Source organism: Lasioglossum baleicum, chromosome 7, assembly GCF_051020765.1.
Source record: "Lasioglossum baleicum chromosome 7, iyLasBale1, whole genome shotgun sequence".
Classification (NCBI taxonomy): domain Eukaryota; kingdom Metazoa; phylum Arthropoda; class Insecta; order Hymenoptera; family Halictidae; genus Lasioglossum; species Lasioglossum baleicum.
Genome location: NC_134935.1, coordinates 10,388,525 through 10,408,294, shown reverse-complemented (window position 1 = coordinate 10,408,294; position 19,770 = coordinate 10,388,525). Strand labels below are relative to the sequence as shown.

The 19,770-nt window shown below is 42.3% G+C and overlaps 1 protein-coding gene across 3 annotated transcripts in view; it reads left to right on the top strand.

The window, feature by feature from the left end:
• Window positions 1–19,770, top strand: part of Mtd (TLD domain-containing protein mustard) — a 253,295-nt gene that overhangs the window by 7,897 nt on the left and 225,628 nt on the right. The window contains exon 1 of one of the 3 annotated variants that reach the window (XM_076427937.1): window positions 13,062–14,176. The exons of the other annotated variants lie outside the window; for them this stretch is intronic. The gene's annotated coding sequence lies outside the window, so the exon portion shown is untranslated. Of the gene's footprint in view, window positions 1–13,061; window positions 14,177–19,770 lie in introns of those variants that run through there. 3 annotated transcript variants of the gene reach the window in all.

Genomic DNA, 19,770 nt, shown 5'->3' with positions numbered 1-19,770 from the left:
GACGGCAGTGTAACGAGGACTCATAGAAGTGCCAGTCACGCGCAAATTCGCGCAACGTGCTCGAAACGGCGCGTCAGGCGAGTGTAAACGTTCGCCTAACCGCGCGGCCGATATGCAGGTAGATACGCTTGTATCTAAGCAAATGAGCCATAATCTGGTAGCACGGGTACACACCGTCCAACGAGTATACCCGCTGAATCGTCGCGACACACAGCCCAGACGTGCCTTATCTTCTGTTCTCGAAATTCTATGCTTCCGGGACCCCTTGTCTCGCTCCGCGGTTGCTCTTTGATCCTCTTTTTCGTTTTCCTAATTACCCAGAAGTTCGTTGTACCCCTTTGCCTCCGTTCTTCTCGTGTTGCAGACACGCCAAGCCAAGATCCGAACAGACGCGTTGATCATATTCTGTTTAACTCTTCCACGGTCTTCGGGACCTCTTTGATCCACCGGCTTTTACATCTTCCCAACGCTGCCGTGGCTTTAGCTGCCTCTTTGTTAATTGTACATATTCTTGTTAGAATACGACTCGCTGATGAAAGGAGCACACAACATCTTCCACTCTGATCATCTTGCATTTTTACGAGGTGATTAGCTCAGTCTTTCGGAACACATTTTCTGTGGACGATAGAAATTTATTTTCTGTTATAATCGCACCCCTGCTCGTTTTCAGTGCGAAATGTAAAGAAAAACTTTGACTGCGCCGGTATTTGTGAAATTTTCATGACGGTAGGTATGGAAAAATTACAAAATTCAATATAATGTAGAACAATTCACTGATAAATAAAAATAATAAATTTAGTCATTCCAATTTTTGTGGAATATGTGTGTCGCAGATAGCATTCCTAAGAGGTTCATTCGATAACTTTTCACGTACTGTCCGTCCAACGACAGCAAACGAGCGTCTTGAATGCGACTGCAATAGAGCGATGTGGTGACACCGAGCTCCTATGACGACCGTTCCCGCCAGAACCTAAGCGCAAGGGTGGGGTCCGCAGCCGAGAGCGTCAGGAGTGGGGGTCTCGCAGATCCCCCTGCACCCCACTAGCAAAATCTGTGCCAACTCTCGTTGGACGGACAGTACGTTTTCATTAGTCTGGCGTGCGTTTACACCCCTATGCGCAGAGTGAAGGTTAATATTGAACTTAATACTGCCGGTCAACTGACCAGTTTGTATACATGAAGTGGTCTACATGGAAATTGATTCGATAAATTTGTTATCCAACCGCATATTGCGATAAAAATGGCATAAAATCTAAATAAATTTTTATAAGCTAAAACGTTTTAATCGCTTTTGGTGCTCGATTGGTTTAGCGTCCGATTCAAGGGGAATCGGACATTGTACTCCCGCCCATGTATGCTTCCCTATATTCAACGTTTTAGCGAAAATCAACGATAAAGTTTCTTGTGCAACAACGCCTGCGCGTCGGTTGCCACTTCGGAAATAGGCTCAAGTATATCGGCACACGCGGTTTATTTCGAATTATGCATCGACTCGCTCAATCAAGGATGTTGTACCAGGATCAGAGGCGAGGCATTTGAACTGCTTCGCTTGTCCGGCGCATTCTTCCATCCCCAAGCGTTCCCGGATCGTCCTTTGCGATCCTCGCGGAGGAATGTATCCGTTCGAGGCGAATCCCTCGGTGAACAGGACCGATGCCCCGTTTGTTTCAGTTTCAGATTCTCGGGATGTTTCGCGGAACGTTTGAACGTCCGCCATTGAAATTAGCGACCGAGTCGGCCCCTGACAATAAAATAATAGAGAGGCACGATGAAAAGATAAGAATCTCCATTACGCCGTCGAATGGAGATCCTCGGGAGAAATAATTAAAAGCACGAAGAAAGTAATTAATTGGAAGGGAATATTCTGAAAAGATGATTAACCAGTAACATCCACGTGCACTCGCGAGCAATTAACCGTCGGTTTTATCTCGGTCGGTATTTCTCGGTCACGTACTTCGGATTTCCATGTTGTGCTCGAGCTTTAGAAAGAACGATCAGCAGGGAAGCAGGACTAAATCACGCAAGGATGAGGAGGGACGTGGGTCGTTGGAAATTTATATTTTTTCTTGGAAACTCATTGTTTCATCGAGCACAGTGCACTCAGTGCAACACGGTGTACATCAACGGATAAGCGGGCTCACGTACCATGCATAATAGACGATTTCTCGGTCTCTCTAATTGATACGACTTATTGCGCAACTCAAGCCGTTCGACGAGATCGCGTCGGACAATTTGCGAAGCATCGTTCCGTGACCGAAGAAGTCACTCTTTTCGTTATGATACTTATCTGCCTAATCGAGATAATCATCGGCGACTCGAAGAACTCAATCACGAATCGAGCTAAGTGTGCACAATGTATTCAAAGCGTTCTCATCTTCCAGGAATTCTGATCGGAGAAACTGTTAAGCATAACATCTTTAAATCCCGGAGACCCAGTCGTGCACGTTTTAACGCTAAACGGTGCATGTGCACGTATAAAAATGACAAGATTGATTTTATTTAGACTTTGTGCGGCCGCTATTGTATAATAATATGTGCTCTACTACAGATATCTATGTATACAATCATTCCTTATAAAATCATCTTCGTTATTTCAATAATTGTAAAATAAAAATTCCGGAACCGGTCATTTTGACCGGTGGTGGTAAGTTTAGTGTTAAGACCACGTGGTATCTGTTTGTATGTGAAAATGTTGACTGAATCCGAAGTTATAACGTTGTTACCGGAGTATCGTTCGTTTGCGATTCCCTTCAATTATTCGTTTCCAATCATTAACGTCTTCTTTGAAGTTTACCGACCACACAGTATAATAAGCCCGCAGATTATGATAGTATTCCCTGATTGAAACGCTTCATAACATTTACGTCCTTCCTGTTCCCTCGAATCGAACTCGGAGGACTAGTGTCCCGCTGTAAACTGTCGGGAAGTGACATTCATGAGATTCGAATGAAAAGTTTTCGCGCGTGTAGACGACATCGACGGCGCGCGGTCGGATAGATAGATAGATGGACAGAGAGGAAAAGGGGCGGGGAGGGGGAAAAGGAGCGGCTGGAATCGATGCGCGATCCATTGTCCCGCGTAGTCCTTGAGCCGGCTGGAAGAGGAAACAATGCTTGCCAGACACGTTGAACCCGGCCAACAACACGTACGTAATAACAACAACAGCCCGGCTCATTATTTCTCCGCCATCTCTTCTTCGTCGACCGACGACCGACGACCGCCGACATTATCCTCCGCGTCCTTCGTACCCCTTCGTCCTCCGGCTTTTCGTTGGTTACTCGGGAAGGACATTCGTTCCCCCTGTACACCCGAATCCCTCGACGAGCATCCTCTAAACACCGGTCGCGAATGAATAAAAAGCCACTGGGCGAAAAGGAAGCCGGGGAACCCGGAGGAACGAACAGGAACAGAGAGAGAGAAAGAGAGAGAGAGAGGTCTTTCTCATTTTCACGAGGTTCGGCCGCGACCTTCGTCGACCTGGAAAACCGATGGAAAATCGCTCGAGTTCTCATTAGAGGCGGCCTTGTCGGCCTTCTTTTTTTCCCCTCCTCGTCCCTTTCTCCTGCTCCGCCGTCATTCCTCCCTTCTTTTTCGGGTTGGCCGCGCAATCCACCCTGCCACCTATCGCCAGGTGGCTCGTTTTCGTACCGTCCTCTCTGCCCCCTTCATCCCACCCCCGGGTTTCCTTCATTTCACCCGGAAACCAGAATCGTCCGGAGCAATCTAGAGCCTCGAGAGGATCGCTCTCCAGAGATAAATGCATTTTTTTCTTCGACGGGGACAGTTGCTGATCGCGCGGGAATGAAAGCGATGCGCTTTGATTACGGGATACGTACCCCGCCCTAATATTCTTGCGAGGGAACTTTTATTCGACTTACCTGGTAAGCCTGACAAATTTTCTTACTTTTTGATCCTCCAGGTGAAAATGCGTATTCACTAGACCGCAGAAATCTTTATGCAAAATAAAAATTGTATGCATCGATTGCAAGAAATGGAAACCTAACTATTTTCCCTTAATGATTTTAATAGAGGAGAAATCGTACGTTGACATCTTTAATCTTTAAAATTTCCCTACAATTTTGAATTTGATTTACTTAATTTTGCTATAAATGCATAAAGATCCGCAGTCTAGTAGGGTAAAGTGCCCAAATATGGTGTAGTCGCCTATTATGGCACTACCCTATATCCCGTAAAGGAGAAGTCGCACTCTAGTGAGAAAATCGTCAAACAATAGTTTACCATGTTTACTCAACAGTGTGCAGTGCATTCGCACGATTCTATAGATTTTAGTATCGATCCTCCGCCAGTTGTGTGTCTCCACTCTCCACGTGTTGAATATTTTTGTGGTTGGATTTTCGATTGTATCTTTTTCGAGGAAGGTAAGTGATTTTGAAATGTTTGAACATATCTGTAGTTCCAGTTTATTTGTATTAATGTTTGCCAACTGTTGATTTGGGCTGAAATACATTTTCCCTTTGTCAGTAGCTAGTATTCTCAGTCCATGTGGAGTTCCCAATATGGCACTACCAATGGTTTCCTAATATGGGTATAGCTTGGTGTGTATTCTTGGTGTGGATGCCGTCAAGAACCCCTTTCGCTGGAACCTCCAAATGACGCACCACAAAAAAAATATTTTTCCCAAGCTGTATTAATTTTTGAACAAAATTCACCCCAGAATCTTATAGGGAGGAAATGCATCTACAACTGGTAATTTTTGGGTCGAAAAAGAGCATTCTAAAATAATCAAAAATTGACATCAACAAAAAGTGTTTCATATTTGGGCACTTTACTCTAGTAACTTTGAAGTTACATAAAGAAAAGCGTTGACGACTACGAAATTTCGAGAAATTTGTCATTGATTGTAAGCCCAATATTGTGTGAAAGCACTTTTAACGTTCTATGAAGCGTTCATAATTTCGTTGATGTAAATAATGATAGGGAAACATGTATACTAACCTTTAGGGTGAATCTCGCTCCGAAGATTCAAAAAGTAAACACGAAAGCTGCTTTCCTGGAAGTGTTCTAGAAACTTGCGAAGTTTCGGAAAAATGAGAATTTTCGAGGTACCGAAGCTGCCTTCAGTATAACTTATTAAATCCTCTTCATCCCTGATTTGTGGCATATGCTGGGTTTACAGGGAGAGTGCTTTTAAAACTGTCTAGTACGAAGAAGTCTAACGAAGTTACTAAACTAGTTACCGACGATCTTGTTAACGACATGTTAATCGTACCTGTTAAGCAAAATCAGGATTGGATGGAAGATTATTTGTTTGATAAGTCACTTCGATCGCAACAGTTCATTCTGTAGAATAACTAGAGAAAATATGTACATATACTACCACTATTATTATTAGACTGAGGATTTTTATGCAAAGAAAGATTGTCTGTACAATGTTTATTACAAGAATTGTATAGTCACTGAAACGAATTGTTGTTTTGTCTCATATCTTTGTAGTTTGGCAGGCGGTTTGTGTAGACTTTTACGACTGTACCTAAAATTCTGTTTCACTTTAATCGAGCTGCACGTACTATAGTATTGAAGCTCGTGCATATGCGCTGTAGACACATCGAACCCGCGATAGGTAGATTAGTTAATCGTTAATAATAGATCCTTCGATCCACCGGGGAGAAGAATATTGTTAGTTTTCGCGAAGCGGGAAGCGTGTCGAGTAAACCAGCTGGGAGCTCGAGACATTAACGACGTTTCGAGTATATTAGAGGAAAGTAATTACGCGGGCTTTCCCATCAGCCACAGTGAGTGCCTTTCGTTGACGTTGTCGGACCATTTTGAAAAAAGGAGTGATCGATCCCCGTAACTGTAACTTCGTTATAAGAGCCTCGAGTTTCCGCGTCGCGTCTTGAATAATTCTCGCGGGAATATAATGGGCGGGAGCGTGCACGGGATCTTTGTGGCTCGTTGAAAAAAATGGACTGTTTGCTTTTTTAATCGAATAATTAAATTGCCGGCGATACGCGGCTAATGGCAATCCGATTTCCGATCGACGGGTGCGCGCAGGTGTTCTTAATCAGCGGCCGGCTGAATCGAAAACGTGTCGTCTCGGCTTGCCACCTTTTCCATCGTTAATTGGTGATCATCGTTCCTACGTGCAAATGTGCGCGCGACTTTCCCGCCGACGGCGATCGATGTGAATTTGAACGTAATCACAGAATAATTTAATCCCTGGCTGTTAGGGATTCAATCTACGGAAACGGTCGTGTACAAGGTTATTCGTTAGTTAGTGAATATTTACGCGACGAGAAATTGTTTTTCCTTCGTTAAGAGAATCGTCGTCGAAGCTGTCGATATTACGTGAGTGAGTTTCAGACTTAAGAATCCATTAATTTTACGACAATAACGGAATAACGACAGTAATATAATCGAACCTTGCGCTTTTGTATCGTAAAGTGTAAGATTGAATAGAGAGGCGAGTTTCTCGAAGAAACACCTGACTGAATCCATTGAATTTGTTTCATTCGAAAGATCGAAGTCCAGAGATACCTAAGAGACAGATTGGAATTCCGTGTTGCAAGGTACGGCGAACACATTAACTTGTCATTGCAAGATCATAGAAAAAGACATTGACAAAAGACGACCTTCGATTAACCTTGAAAACAGCGGAAATACACCTCGATCAGTAAAATTCTCGTGTTAGATCTTTAGGCGATCCTCGCAACCCACCCATGTTTTTCAAAAGGGAGAAATAATATTGCGGGTAAAGCCCGGAATTAATAAATCTTCGCTTTCAAGAATTCCCACCGCGGACAGTATTTTTTCTGGCCAGAGTACGAGAGAGAGAGAGAGAGCCAATAAATGTTGCTGCTTCGATAAAGGAGAGGAGGAGACCGGGGGAAAAAAGAAATGAGAGAAAGCCGATACCGAGTAGCGGCACGGGATTAATAAATCCCCGATTTCGAGAGTCCGTTGGTCGAACGTATACCCTGAAAAATGGGATACGCTTAACGGCCGCTCACGATACGTTAAACAGGTGACCGGCGACAAAAGGATCAGTTAAAAGGGAGCAATGGCGTGTGGCAAGGACGCGTCCTTGAAATTCTCCCGATTCCCAGCGTCACGGCGCACAGCGGGGCGAGCGTATACGACGATTGGACATTCGTATATTTGAAAACTCCACGTCTAAATATCTTGAGAACAACGCCGTCTTCGGAAAATTGTTTAATACAAAAGTTTCGAGGACGAAATACAACTATACTATTTAGTTTTTATTTGCTAGGCGTCTCTAAGGCCATTTGAAAATCAACATGCCTTTTTTAAAATAAAAGAAACAGATCAGTTACTGTGCGCATAAGAAATGAAAATTTCTATGCCGATTGCACACCTGTCTGTTTCTCGATCGCTCGGAGTAGCGTTTCACCTGAGAGCGTGACGCTTCAGACTCATTCATTGGCCAGAAATTGTGTCCGCGGTGCGTCTAAAATGTTTTCACTTCAGAAATGTACAAATATTTTCTTATACGGTGAATCAGTAATTCCGATCAATTGTAATTTTTCAAAATTTTTCAAATTAAAGAAATGGTTCTAACTTCTCAACAAAATTCAAGTCGTAGGGTAAAGTGGCCAAATATGAACCACTTTTTGTTGATGTCATTTTTTGATTATTGTGGAATGCTGTTTTTCGGCCAAAAAAGTACAAGTTGTAGATGCATTTCTTCCCTATAAGATCCTGGGGTCAAGTTTGTTCAAAAACTAATACAGCTTGGAAAAAATATTTTTTTTGTGGTGTGTCATTTGCAGGTTCCAGCGAAAGTGGTTCTTAATATGGTACACCTTGAGTCCCTAATATGACACATAGTGCCATATTTGGCACCCACACCAAGAATGTCAATATATATATCTGTACCCATATTAGGGAACCCTTGGTAGTGCCATATTGGGAACTACACGTGGACTGAGAATACTAGCTACTGACAAAGAGAAAATGTATTTCAGCCCAAACCAACAGTTGGTAAACATTAATATAAATAAACTCAAACTACAGATATGCTCAAACATTTCAAAATCACTTACCTTCGTCGAAAAAGATACAATCGAAAATCTGTTACCACAAAAATAGTCAACACGTGGAAACACAACTGGCACTGCACACTGTTGAGCAAACATGGTAAACTATTGTTTGAGGATTTTCTCAGTAGAGTGTGACTTCTCCTTTACAAGATATAAGGTAGTGCCATAATAGGCGACTATACCATATTTGGGCACTTTACTCTATGGTTCAATATTAAAACTGCTACCGTCCTTTCAAAAGTGGCCGAATATTACTGTGAACAACTGTAGTGTCATGAAAATGTACTCAAATTTGAACTTCGCAATTCCGTCTCGATGTCCAATATGTATTACTATAGGATCGTCCCATTGTGCGGCGTGTTGACTCGCAAGCGTGACCGTCGCGTCGACGTTGGAACGTTCGCGCTCGTTCGATCTCGCCGCGCGAATCGATACTCCAATGTTTCATCTCGAAATGAAAACTGCAGGGCCAGGTCGAGGCTCGCTGTTTAATTTTTTAATCGGATCGGATCGCGCCACTCCACTCGAATTTATTTTATTCGGAACGCGGCGCGGAATCGCTATTCCCGGATTTCGCAATTCGTGGGAGTGCGTGTTTTATGTTTAATGCGTTTTCAAAATAATTGAATGTTTGCCGTTTACGAGATTGAAGTATTTTATCGGCGGCCGTTCAAAGAGCTCTGTTTTTTTTTTAGGCCACAAACATTGATCCTTCCTTGGAAAAGTTTCGTGGTTGAATAGCTAATGGTGGTGGCATTTTTTCATTAACTTTAAACATTTGATAAAGTTGGATTTTATGAAGGAAATATTTGTAGTGCGTAGGGTTGATGTTGAAAACGGTTTGCTGAGAAGGATACTCGTAGGTTTTCTGTAAATTCGGATAATGGCGACGCTGACCACTGGTGTCAAATGATTACGGGGAAAATTTTCCTATTATAATGAAATGTGCGGAAAGTAAACGCAGTCTGAGTCGCAGGATTGACTCGGGACACCCTGTAGAAAGGGATCGGAAAGACCGTCGATACTGAACGACCTTGCGGCATCGACCAACCCTCTGCTTCTCCTCTTGCCTTTTCGACTCTATACAGAGGCATCTTCGTTCAGCTCCGTCTCTTCTCCTCCGCCCCTTGTATTCGCTCGAGCCTCCGGCCTCCCTCTTTTCCTGGTATCTATGTCCTGTTCCGACCCACCCCATTCTTCGACCTTCTTCAGGCCGAAGGAAACTTACGATCCCTGTGGTCAATTTGCGTGTAGCCGACGCTGAACTCGAAGCATCGTTCACCAGCATGTTATCGTCGACCCGAAGGGCCTTTAATTAATACGGGATATAGTATTAAATATATAACATTATATAACAATAATACGGGAAGCAAGCTGAGCTAGAATCTTCGTTATCCTTTTTAACAAAACCCTTCAGAGTCCCATCTGTTTCGTGAATAATATTTCGTTCCCGTAACGACGACCCGGAGTATGGAGCGTTTACGTTCGAAATAAATATTATTTCAACCAAAAGCAGCGAATTAAATATCGTTCGGTTGAACGTAAACAAGATGGAGTTGAGTGCAACCGAACATGAAGTTATTCTTGTTAGTCGACCCTGAACAGTCTGCTATTTATATTGCTACCAGAACTGTGACGTATCGTAACGTATAAATATTTATCGAACAATGAAAAACGCGTTAAATGTTATTAAAATAGCGCTATACATGAGATACCGCGGTAGTAGTTGGACACTACGATGGGGCGGACTATTTTGGTAACTTTGCATAGTTGTCTGACATCATTGTTGGCGAAAGTTGTTCTCCTGCAATCTCAAACGAAATTGCGTGCCTTAAATGCTAATATTTTAGCATATTTTAAGTTGAAAATTGAGCATTCCTTCCGATCTAGGATATTTCCATTCCCTATGATTCTTGAAATTAGATGGATATGAAATTGATATAATACAATAGCTAAATGTTTAGTAATTGATTAGACACGGATATATTTGATAATGCAAACAATATTTTGAATAATGGTACAGCAATTTTGAGTGGTGCCTCAGAGTGGACAACCGAGTGTAAAGGGTTAGTAATGTAGCGTCTCAGAGTCACGATTCGAGTACATACTAAGGGTTAAAAGTGAAACAACGATCCCATAACGCTGCATCTAGAACAAATCTGGAATCCCTATCGGTGATGACCTTGAACAGTTAACTAGCTCCGCAGCTACCGGAATTTCTTCTGGTGTAGCGCTCAGTGCCGATTTCCGTTCGAACGATTAAAGGAGAGCGAAACATTTGTTAAGGCGATCGTTGGGTATCGAGTCGATAATCGTTAGGAACGGAGTTCGAAAGTGGACCACCGGAAACCAGGCCAGTTGTATCAGGACGGCCTGAATTCCTATTTTCCATCGCGAAGTTCGTCCGCCGCGCCGCACCGCACCGTTTCACCTGGACTTCGGTCGGGTATTTTTCCCGGCCCGCGTCGGACCAAATCGGAGCGATTAATTTTAGAACGGATGCGGGCGTGTTTGATCTCCCTTTCGACGGAGAAACATTTTTCGTCTCGCTCGAGTGGAGAGCCGCGCCGGAGTGCATTCGGAATTTAGAGGAGCGATCGAGAGTAAAAGAGAGCGTCACGTCCAGAACTTGTTCGATGGATTTACGATGATCTATCGGGTTTATCGCGTAGCGCACGATCGAGACGATTTTATAACGAGCGTACGAAGTACATACAGCGCTGCTTTGACCAACTCGAGAATAGGGAGAACCTCCGCTTGAAAAACGAGAGACCAAACGGACCGATCGTTTTTCAAACCATCCGAAGTTTGATCTCCCGTTTTTTGTATTCCGTTTGATTGCTCTCGATCCATAAACGCTGCACCGCCGATCGCGAGACAATAATATTTCGTTTAGTCACGTAGTACTCTATCTCCAGTTAAGATAATAAATAATTAGTCATTTTGAATATTTCATTTTGATTTTACAAATAAATATTTTACACACACTCTCTCTCCCGTTCCCTCGGTGAAAGGAAGATTGGAAAAATTGTAACAACGGAGAGCACGCATCGAAAGTTCTGAAAGTCTGCGGAACGTTGACTCTTTCTCAAAGTTAATAAATTTCACGACCGATTATTTCGCACCGTTACACAGACGCTCGTGGGACGGGACAATTTACATGTTCCGGATGTTTAATCGAGGCTGTCCACGTTAATAACTCTTGTTAATTGCGCTTAGCAAGCGGCGCACGTCGCGGTTTCGCGGTGGCCTGTCTCGCGCGACAAAGGGGTAGGGAAAAAGAGCACGGATGGCGACGCAAGTGTTCCATTCAAAATGGAAAACCTGTATCAAATGTTATGCGCAGCCGATGCATATGCAGATGTTGCGAAAACAATGGCAAGAATTTTCTGTGCGCGTGCGCTCTCGGCTCGCATCTTCACGGTGTGCACGCATAAAACATATCCTTCGTACCGTGACCCGAGGCTTCCTTGAATTTATTTCGCGCGAAGAAACCGAGTTGGGTCGCTTCTGATCCAAATTGAATCAACTTTTTCAGGTTTTTTATATTACCGACAAAATGAGATAATCGTAACTATTATTTTTTTTATTATCTTTCATGCTCCAAGTGTGTTTTTCAATGACAAAAAACTTGTTCATCCGGCCTTGGCACTAACTTTGCCTGATTTAATTTATATTAAAAGGAATTGCTTATTTTATATACGATTTCCTTGAAAGGGGTGATTCCCGAGGTCATTTGAAGAAACTTTCCTTTGCGAAAACGTTCTCCGTGGCTTCGTTATGGAGTTATTAACGAAAAACGCTGACCAATCAGGGCACGGCTACTGTAGACGGATTCCGGCTCGGCCAACGGCAACACCATACTCAGCTGTAGCCGCGCCCTGATTCGTCCGTGTTTTTCGTTAATAACTCGGTAACGAAGCTGCGGAGAACATTTTCGCAAAGGAAAAAGTTTCTTCGAATGATCTCAAATATTATCTTCATCAAGGAAATACATTTTTGGGACACCATAAATAAAATGATGAAAAATGATACTCGGCTAAAAATGTTGAAGAGAAGGGAAGCTGCCAATGTAAGCAAGAGTAATGGATAATAACGTTATTTTCAAAATGGAATACAACAGGTTCCAGTGTTGACGGAAAAACAAATGGAACCGAGAAGACGTGACCGCCGGTAAACAGTTATATTTGCGAACAAATACCCCAGCGCTGTTTGTAAAATGACTACTTGAGACGAATGGTCTCGCGAGTCTTAAAAGAGTTAGAATACACAATTTTATGACGTGCAAATTTACGATTTACTCGAAAAATGGTAGTCCGCTGCGAGTTACTAACAGCTCGAAGACACGAATTGCGACGCCACATATATTTACGAACGCGACAAGTAGAAGATAAATGGTAGTCGTGTCCGATAATTATTTTTATATCTTGTTCCCACGTGTCCCACTCACTCCTTTGGCTTCGTTCTGTATCGTACGCAACGATTGTATTTTCGTGAGCAGCGTCGCGGAAAAGAAGCAGGTTCACCTTGGGAAACGTGTGCGCTGGAAAAACAATGGCGACCAGTATTGTAACACTTATCGCGTGTCGTGGCAGACGATGTTCAGCGCAGATTCAAAAGAGTATACTGCAAAGAAAAAAGACGATAAAAAAATGTAAAAAAATTGGTCGGAATTTCAGCGAAAATTCCTAAACTGTTTTATGTGAGCCGGTATTGAAAATTTAAAACGTACATGTTGTAGATCTGCGTCAATTATACATGTTCTGAAAATTTCATCAAAATCAGTCAATTTCACATCTTTCATTGTTGTTTTTTCCCGCGTGAGCCAATTTTGATGAAATTTTCAGGATGTGTATAATTGATACAGCTCTAGAAAATGTTTTTTTTTTTATAGGTTCAAACAATACAATTTTTAGTATTTTTTTTTGTAACTCGAACCGTTTCGAACTTTTTGTACAAAACGAATTGTGTTGCAACTTTTTGTTACGTTTACGAGGCGTAATTTGCATTATTCGGCAGCTTGTTGCTGTCGCAGCTGTGTATGCTTCCGAATAGTGCAAATTACGCCTAGTAAACGTAAAAATAGGACTTTTTAAAAATAGGGCGATTGCGACCTATACATAGATCGATCTTTTGTCTAGCGTTCTTGATTACTGAAAAACTTTGTATTAATTACCAAGAAATAAGAACGCGCATTCCGTAGCCCTGCAATCCTGGAAAGACGAGTCTGTGGCGACTGTAGCGACACTCACCAATGTGAAGTTAGCGTTGTGAAGTTGGCGTTATATTCAAATGTTTAAAAAAGTTATTTTCTTGTCGTTGACAAAATACAATTTGTTTAATCAATAGTTTGCCATCAATGAAGTAGGATCTAAAAATATTGTGATCAAAGAATTTAATTCTATTAAAGTTTTGTTAATAAATTTCATCTTAATTTATTTATTGGAATCTCTAATATAATTCCCTAGAGATTTACCAAAAGTCTACCCCCTTAAATCGTTTTTTTTTTCGTCTCCTGTAAAATTTCCTTTTGGACTTGTGCAATTTCCATATGAAACCGACGATATGAGGGCTGCCACTGCTGTCACCTGGATGAGGTTAGGGAAAAAATCGGTTGCCAGGGAGGCTGGTTTAGGGGTTCGGTAGATGGGAAGTAGGACCAGGACGGTTTCGAGACGGTAGCCCCCGTCGCGGACGTAGATAGGCGGCGGAAAGACAATAGCTAGGAGGAGTCCATTCGAGAGGTAGCGTCCTATGACACCGTCCATCTGCGTCACAGAGGACGAGACACACCACCGTGTGCTGTCAGGGGGTGGAGTTTCTAGGCGGGCTGGGAACGGTGTCCTGGGGTCGAGCAACGAGGGTAGCTTGGCCGAGGGGGTGGAAAAGGTTGACTGGGCGGCGGAGACAGGGACGACCGGAGGGTGCGCGATTCTATCCGACTATGAACACACCGGCGAAACGTCAGTTACCTCGCGACGATCCTTCCGCGAGGACTTTACCCGCGCCGGTGTCGTTATCGTTATCGTCATCGTCGTCGACGCATATTACGTTTCGATTACGATCGCGGCGTTCTCCGAGCGTGACGTCTCGAAACGTCAAGAAAGAAACACGTCTTTTTCCTCGAATATATCTGTCTCTCTATCTCTATCCCGGTAAGCGTTCGCCGTGCACCGTAATTTTTCACTTTTTTTCACGATGCCCGTGAACGGGTTTTTCCCCCGGTTTCACGATCGTGTAAAAGATTAATCGGCGCTTTGGGGGTGGAAACACGTGAGCCACGGACCCGTGAATTCGCTGGCTCGGTTTGTCAAGTTTCGAGCACCCTCCGAGCACGAACGAGTGCGAAACTGATTGGTTCGCGCTGCTGGAATCGAGAGTGCTGGGGATTTTTTGTGACTGATTTTTATTTTCGTCCTTGTTGTTACCGTTGTTTTTGCAGTGGGATTCAAGGAGCTCGGAAAATATACTTTGCCCCCGCTGATTGTGGATTTACGCACTCTCGCGTGCCGTTCCTCTGGGTAGTGAGTATTTTGCACCGGGGTTCAAGGATCACCGAGTGAAACACCGTACTTGCGTTTGGTCTTTGATTTCATTTTCATCGTTAACGATCGTGTAATGAGTGCTATTCACACGGGACCACTCTCTTCCGCGTGCAGACATTCTGTCATTCTGTTTCTCACGTTCGAGCGAAACGTAGAAAATTTATTCTGATTTTTTATACATCGATAAATAAATATTTCCTGCAAGTTCTTCCTTCGGATATATCCTACTAAATGCTAATACCGAATAAAATATTCGAACGAAAATGTATAGAAAAGGTGCGAATAATTTCGTGCGCGAGTTTCGTATTCGTTTTCGCAAAAGCCATTTCCATTTCGTCGTAATTTTTAACGAAACGCTGGAACTTTCAATTTCTCGCGAACGACGAGAAATTTGTTCTCTATCTGCGAACGGACTTTTCCAATTTAAAGTAATTACGTAAAAAAAAGGAGTACAATTAAATCTGCTCCCGGAAGAAATTTCTCATTAATTATCAAGCAGAATCTTTTAATTGGAAACAGTGCTCGATAGGAACGCGGCCTTTCAGAGTGCTTGCACGGATAAAACAAAAAATCGATACAAACAGCTGTCCGCAAAGGTCAGCAGAACCTAAAAGTTACACTTGTTACACGACGCGCAGATGAATAGTGCCATATGAAGAGCAAATTTTCTCCCCGAATTGGTCAGTTTTTATTTTCCCCTTTATTTCTCTCTTCGTTCGCCGTTTCAATCTCCCGTCGTTTACAATTCGCGTGTTACCAAATCAAATCTCCATTCGGGAGAAAGGTCCGTTCATGATGTACAGAGAAAAAACTGGCCACGGTCGTTCAGGAAGAATTTTGAAATTTCATGGTGCATTAAATATACCAGAAGACGTTGCTCGTTCTACGCGCGTTCTACTTCGACTTTTATCTGCGGCTTATCTTGGTCTTGTTTTTGTTTCTACCGTGGCTCGGCGATTACATAATGCAAATATCACACAACGTCGACGAACGTTTGAGGAACGTGCTCGCGACGTTACCGAACTTTCTCGGAATTCTAGATAAACGGAATAATATTTAAAAACTCCGTTTAAAATGATAAAAAAAAATTAGTCTGTTTAAACAATTGCCTTAGTATCTTCAAGACCACGTTTCGCGGTCAATGTTTAATAATTAGAATGTACTGCTAGAAGACCGGAGGGGAAAAATAAAAAATACTGCATTCGTGACGCGTTCGATATTTATGTTTCGTTCCATAAAAACCCTGCATTCTATAAACTCGGTCTCCAATGAAAATCCGTAGCGCGCGATTAAGCGTTTTGACGTCATTGATAATACGAGCTAGCCGAGAGGCACGTCTCGAGCCGAGACAAAAGAGCGGCTTGTTTGTTTGTTTTGCGAAAAGGATAGCAACGATCCTTTAGTGGAAAACGGGGGCATCGATGGGGAACAGTAGTCGCCATTAACTTCCTATGTCATCAATGGAGGATTGAAAAGAAGAAAAAAGACATTTAAAACAAAGTTCGTCAATTATTAGCGTCCTTTTCGAGAAACTGAAACGTATACGTGGAGCATAGGGGTTGCTACTTCTTCTGGATCATTCCTAAAATGTTTAAAAATGGCGCAGCGAACCTCTTGCCTTAAAATGACGTTTCAGTGATGTCATGGTCTTCAGACACCATCTTACTTATTTTTAGCAATCTAAACATTTCAGATTGATTTTGAAGAAATATAAATAATTTTGAAAATGAGGCAAAATATTCCAACCCGAAACCTTCGGATTAAACATTAAGGCAAGGGGTTAATACAGCGATGTAAAAAATAATTTCTAAAAATTGCGCCATTTGTAGAATGTATTTCCGAGGATGACGAAAAAATGAGAAATATGAAGCGGGTATTTTTTTTGGCGAGAGACAACGGAGTCGGTGGCGCATGCGGACGCGTTTAAAGCATCGTCGCTTGGCAACAACCGCCGGCGAATTTAACTGTCGGATTATCGCGTTACCTTGATAACGTTAATTAGCCTCCCTTAAACTAGTCAGAATCGCCGGGACGAGAGAGTTGCCTTCTGGCGCGGCTTGTATCTAAACAACAAAATTTCCGCGACTAACTGGCGAACAACACTCGCCGGCACGGTTCGTACCTCCCGTCCGCTGATAAAATAACTTATTTCGAGGGTGTATTTTCTCGGTAACAAGGTACCTCGGCTGGCTTTCGCTCTGTTGTAGGGAACCACCGTTCTTGTAATAAGTACTGGCAGAGACACGTGTCTGACCCATTTCGAAGCGAAGCGAGCCATTTTCGATCTCGATTCTACCCGGTTTCCATTCCCCGGGAATGGAGTTTTGCAAAAGAAATTTCCTTTGAAACGGAATTATTCATATTAAAGACGCTGCGGATGGAGTGACGGCCGAATTAAGAACCGACGGATAATTTCGCGGATGAAAGACGTCCAAAGATACAGCATTGCTTCGTAAAATTGTAATGTCGAATAGTTGGTATACTACCCCTGGCAACAATTATTCGACCTAGCTAATCCAATCTCGTTGCGATTATTCGTATTTTCAAATATTTCCTTGAACACTAAACCTACCGACCGTCACAGATTAAATTTATTTACTGGAATAAAAGAATGTATTCAAACAATCCCATGAAAACACCCTTATAATTTCAATAATTGAAGGGGTGGATGGATAAAGGTGTCAAGTTTGTTTTCTGTAAAAGAGTTATTAACAAAATATGTTGTTCTTTTTTGATGAATGAAGATAATTATTATCTTTTTTTTTGTATTAGAGATTAACCATAACAATATCTATATTTGTAATTGATTTGTGTTGTTATCTTCATTCATCAAAAAAGGACAACATACCTCGCTAAAAACTCTTTTACAGAAAACGAACAATTTGTTACTTGACACTTTTATCCATCCATCCCTTCAATTGTAAATAAAAAATCTAAAACCGGTCATTTGGCCGGCAGTGGTTTAACGTTAACGATAAAAGTTTCTATCTCATTTCAATTGTTAATCCTCCGGTTAAATAAACGTGGGAATAAACACGGTTTTCAGTCTTAAAAGCGGCTGTGCGGAAGAATGAAATTTTTGTCGGGTCTCTATTTTCGCAAATCGGCTTATGGAAATAACAATTTACATGGACATTCGCGTTCCGATAATCGCGCGCATCTATAAAAAAAAAAGAAATATAATTTCACGTTTGCTTTTCACACGATATTATAACCGCTCGGATTATCCGGTAGGAGGATTAACCAGATTCCCATAATTCGTCCATTTAATTTTCCCGAAAACACGAACGATTTTAGTGTTCCCGTCGATATTTGTTGAAAGGTGCGAGAACAATCGTTCAATAGGAGTCATTAGAACAGTTACTGCTGTCCCGATACGGAATACTACGCCGAGAGAAATGGAGACCGAGAGAAAGCGAGGAGTGAGGGAGTGAAGAGAAGATCCTTTTCACGTTTTTTTTTTGTCGAGATCCGTTTTAAGGGTTGTCGGGATCCGCGGAGATCCGATCGCGGGAAAATGATTGAATTTCCTCGCGGAGGAATTCCTTCTCCCCCGGCGACCGGAAAACAAAGACAATTTTCACCGGTTCAGTGCGACGCGCGCGACGTCGCCTCCCCTCCACTCTCCGCGCCCCCTTTCCCCGTCTACGAGAAAATCGGAACAATGGTCCCGATGTAACCGATGCATTAGTAATAGAAATCCTATGCCGGAAAAATGAAAAGCCGCTGGTTCGTATTATTTTTTTTTCCATTCTTGTTTCTCTCCTTTTTTTCGCCACGTGGACCTCGTTTTTTTGTCCCGTTTCACCGCAAACAGCCAGATGAGCGACGTATTCTATTTTTTCCATTTTTTTTTTCAAAAGAGCTTTTCATCGCACGAAAGCCAGTGTTTTTTTGTCCCGCTGACTAACAACGAATTAGAAGAATGGCCGACTGTCCTATTTTTTGTGCGCTGCTCGCGAATTTAAGGTCGCTCGCGAGGACGAGGACGATGTTAATGATTATCGCGAATTTTACGCCGGCGTTAATCAACTATTATACAATGATGGATAACATTTGTTTAATATTATTCAATTCTTTATGTTGGTGTATATATTGGGTTGGCAAATAAGTTCGTTCGGTTTTTGTGATTTTTGTGAAAGGGAGGTACAATTTGTAGTAGATTTTTTTAAAGTTTTGATTACTAACCTGACTCGTTATCACAGGGATGAAAGGGTCTGTGAATACTTACACCCGCTTTATGTGGATTGTATCGAATTTGGTTACAACTGTCCAGTTTTTATTTCATTCAATAAATAACGTCTGGTTTCTGGAATTTCCAGGATCACTGTGTTGCCAGAAAATGTTTCATCTGTTCCCAACATTTTATTTTGCAACTCTACAATCGTAGAACGTTGGAGAATTGCAAATTTGCAATCCAGCGATTATCAGCTCGTCGATGAAAATGAATTTCGCAGAATAAGGATTTCCGTTCCGTTCGTTTCCTCTCGGTGTTTAGTTTGGTATAGCAAAATAGTCGCTAGGCAGTTCGGCTCTTCTTTTTTTCATCTTGTCGACCTGGTTCCACGGAAGCACGGCCTTTTTTCACCGCGACGCGCAATAAATTGGTGACTCGAAGCCATTACCGACTGCGAAACGTCTCCTAATTAAGTCTCGTGTTAACTCACCGTTGTACACGCGATGCCGTGGCGGATAAAAACGATTTCAACGACGATACGTCGAGCAATTACTACGGCCAGGACGATAATGATCATTGTTTCAGCTGCCCGGAACGCGAGCCTCTCTTATCGGAACTATCAGAACGTCAGGCTGATTATCTGTCCATCCGAGGATCGTTTGATGTCATCTGCGCACATTTTTACTCGGGATTTACACTTTAAATTTCTTCAATCGTTTAGTGCGCGTTTCTATTCCGTACCGGGTGGTTCTCAAGTCGTGGTGCAACCGGAAACATTCTACATAAAAGAAACAACTGAACTGCGGATTCCAATGCAAAATAAAAATGGTTTATTATGAGAGGTGGAAATAAAATGAATTTTTTCTTTTGCTAATTTCAATGAGTCTAAAATAGCGTAACGATGTTCTGGAATTCTTCTAATGTCCATAGTTTCGTATTTGATCTATTCATTTTTGTCACGAATGCATAAATACGGAATGAAGTGTAATAGTGAAAATTTAATTTTTTTGCAAGTGCTCTTTCAGCG